This window comes from Pteropus medius, unplaced genomic scaffold (assembly GCF_902729225.1).
Source record: "Pteropus medius unplaced genomic scaffold, Ma_sr-lr_union100, whole genome shotgun sequence".
Lineage (NCBI taxonomy): Eukaryota > Metazoa > Chordata > Mammalia > Chiroptera > Pteropodidae > Pteropus > Pteropus medius.
The window spans coordinates 1,279,369-1,283,017 of record NW_024354500.1 but is presented as its reverse complement, the minus strand read 5'-3'; the positions used below and the strand labels follow the sequence as shown (position 1 = coordinate 1,283,017).

The 3,649-nt window shown below is 33.0% G+C and overlaps 1 pseudogene; it reads right to left on the bottom strand.

The window, feature by feature from the left end:
• Nucleotides 1-3,103: 3,103 nt before the first annotated feature.
• LOC120595191 (uncharacterized) lies at nt 3,104-3,222 on the bottom strand (annotated as a pseudogene).
• Between the last annotated feature and the right edge of the window lie 427 nt (nt 3,223-3,649).

Here is a 3,649-nt window from a genome sequence, read left to right as displayed (position 1 = left end):
TAAGTCAATCCACCTGGAGTTTAATACTGTATGTTACTATAGTAACTTTATAGACTGTTTGGCTGTGACAAAGGGGCTTCATCTCGTCCATTTCATGCTCCTGTGTCGACCTACTCCCTCCCAGTGTTTTATTATATCTGTCTTTAAGGGTATCTGCGGGAGCCACAGCTGCTGTGCTTTTGTAACAGAAAGCAGCATTCACTGTGTGAAATGCTGGCTCTAAGAGGTCTTACAGGCTGATGGCATTATTGAATTTCAAAGCAAAGACAAACAACATTAAACTGTTTAAAGCTAATATTCACGTTTTCCTGCATACCATGTATTTTTCTAGAAATAGTTTATAATCTATTTTTCAGAAAAATATATAATTACTATCTAATGAAATTATGAATGAAAAGATAGGAAATAATATTAGGGTGATATAGCTTGAAAAACAAACCCAAAGTATACTCAGGTCAGGAAATATATCAACTTTGCATACAGTCTTTTAAAAAGGATATTTTTGTTTTAATCAAGTAACTTGGTTGCTTTATTCTTTTCAAGTTTTATAGACATCTGAATGTTTACTGAGCAATTTCCGAATATGCTCTTACAATTTATATAGAGATGCTAATATTCGCTTCAGCAAAACTTAGCCTATTTAGGTTCTATTCTTAAATCAATGTTTAGTCTTGATCCCTTTTGAGGAAATCTGTTAGATTTCATTATTCCAAAAGATAAAACATCAGAATTTGAAAGGGTAGAACTGAATATAGTTTTAGTGTACTCACAAATTATTTATGTAAATGTACTGAGAAAATGCTCTTGATGATAGTTCTGTTTTTCAATTTTTGTCATTTATCTATCCAAAGCACTTGTCCAACTTGAAACTTTTTATCCTCCCAACGTGGTCTAGTATTTGTTTGCCTCTGTTCCATAAAAGGCAACTTTGGTGAGGTTCTTTTTCAGATTATTAGCACTGTGATTTTCCAGTTGTGTTAATTGTTGTGGTGAACGCTCAGTGCTATCTTGTTAACTTGCTAAGCATCTGGTCAGCAGGGTAGTTCAGTTCCAGCAAGGCTCTTGACACCTCTGCCAAGGGTTATTGATACCTCACACACCCCAGCTGAGGCAGATTGTTTTAGTTGGGCTTCAGATCCATAGCGTAGCCTGTAGTTAGGAAAAAAAAAAAAAGTGATTGACAGCCCACACCTCCTGGGCCCTTCTTACTACCAGACACAACATCTGCTATGCCCTGTGGAGCAGTGAACCAACACACACCGAGAGAGAACTGTTTCTAGTATTGTCAGGGTGGATTTTGTTTAACCCTTTGTAGTTAATCTCTGGAGAAAAGTGTGGGATGCTTCTCTTTGGGGGTGAGTTTAAGGGCAAATGTAGATTCGAGGGGGGAAGATTAGAATGTCTTGCTTTAAAAGGGATTTGATAAAATATTACAGAAAGTGACAAAAAGGAGTGTAATATAAGTGCCTAGAAATAACCCTATTGTGTTTTTTTTTTTTTCATTGTCAAATGAAAGATTTGTCATGTCCTCTCTCATCACTATCAGAATAAGGAAAACTGAACTTGTGCAGAGTAATGAATTAGTGGCAAGTGGTTTTGGCTTTCATTCATACAGTATCCTCAAGCATATAAGATTTTCATTGCACTAGATTTATGAAACCTATTCTCAAAAATTCAAAAGAGATGAGGAAGCCAATATATTTGTTCAGTAGAAAGAAAAGCCACAATGTGTCCATTCTAAAGCTTTTATAAAGCAAAAGTACTGTGCATCTAATATTCTGTGACTTCTGAAGTCATAATTCTGAAATATGGGAGTCTGTATATCATTTTAGAAAAACTTGGTTTTTGTTATTGCCAACTCAATTACCCGTCTGATAGAACAGAAAATACTGTATTTGATAATAAATATGACTCATTTAAAAATGCATCAAAAAGCTTTTTGTAGGCTGCCATCAATATATAGGAACATTTAAAGGTTCCCCAAAGGAACTTCCAGGTTAAAATTATTTTAACATTTTTGAAGAGCTCATTGTTTTATTTCTGGATATTTTAAGAGATCTTCTGAAACAAATTTTCACACTTTGGCATATTAGTAAAAAAATTAGAGAGTAGGAAATGATGAAGTAAAATTATCTAATTTATTTGCGTGTGTTCTCTGATAATGGCATGCATAAAAATTAGGAAACAGGGCTTCAATATTGAAAAAATATATAGCAATGAATTGAAGAGTGAATTAACACATTTCACTTGGGTTGATATTTGTCAGACTAGATCTCCATCATATTGCCATGCATCAAAGGCTAATACTCAATAGCCATAATACCTCTGTTTACAATGCTTTAAAGACAAGTTATGCTACAAAAGAGCTAGTAGCATTTTTATTATGGCTTTATTACAGCAATGTAATTAGTGATATTATTGTTATGCATTACTCTCACCTCTTGTCAGCATTATATTACTCCCACATAATTCATCCAATATTATGAAGACAAAGATACTACTTTAGTTATATGATATCATATTGGTATCACTCAGAGTTATATTAGTGAATGAGGGTATACGTATCTGGTATTTAAAATGCATTTTGAGCACACTCATTCTCATGCCAAAAGTTTTAGCCAAAGACAGATTATCTTCTAATAAAAATTTTAAATACTTATATGTAGATAATTTAATAATTTTAATAATTTTTCTTTATTATTTTGAATTTTTATTATATGCCACATTCATATGTGAGTGTTTACTGCTTAATTCTGTTTAATTGATCTTTTTATCTATTACTGTTCTAATGCCACATACTTCTCATTATTATAGTTGTATATTATGTCTAGATGTGTGCTTGGAGGAAGTAAACAAAATCTTAGTTTTGTCCTTTATTTGTCATTTTTTTCTTAGCTATAAGTGCATACAGACTCCTTCATAGAAATGCAAAAGGAAAGAAAAAGAAATTTAGATGTAATAGTTTTATTTCTTATGTGTGAGCCAGTCATATATTCTCTGAGAACAAGAGAATTTAGCTTATTCACAATGATTGTCCATTAATGATGTCTATCATCTCATTTTGTGTTTTTTTCTTTTTCTTTCTTTTTTTTTTTTTTTTTTACACCTACAGCACCCGGTCTTCCTAGGCGGTCTCCCATCCAAGTACTAACCATGCCCAACCCTGCTTAGCTTCCGAGATCAGACAAGATCGGGCATGTTCAGGGTGGCATGGCTGTAGACTTCTTCTTTTTCTTTTTTTAATGTGTTTTTTCTTTATCATGCATTTTCTGTTTCTCTATCTTCTACTAGATTGACAGAGTTTCGGCTCTATATTTGATTTCTATTCTTTCAGTTGTTACCCTTAATTTTCAACGCATATATTTAAATGTATCTTCCTCAAAAGGCCAAGAATTTATTATCTTCCTTTCCCACCTTTTTCTTCCTTTTTTTCTCTGACCCCCTCACCTTGCCCCAACTCATTTGTAACCTCGTTTTAAATTTTATTTTCATATTATTATTAAAAATGTTTCTTCCTCCTTTCTTTGCCACCTTTTCCTCTATCTCCTTCTCCTGGCCAACTTTTCATTCTCCTTCTCCTTTTCTATCTTCTCCTTCTTCCAGTTTATAAATTACTAAGTTTTAACAAACATTTTACTTGATTTTATGC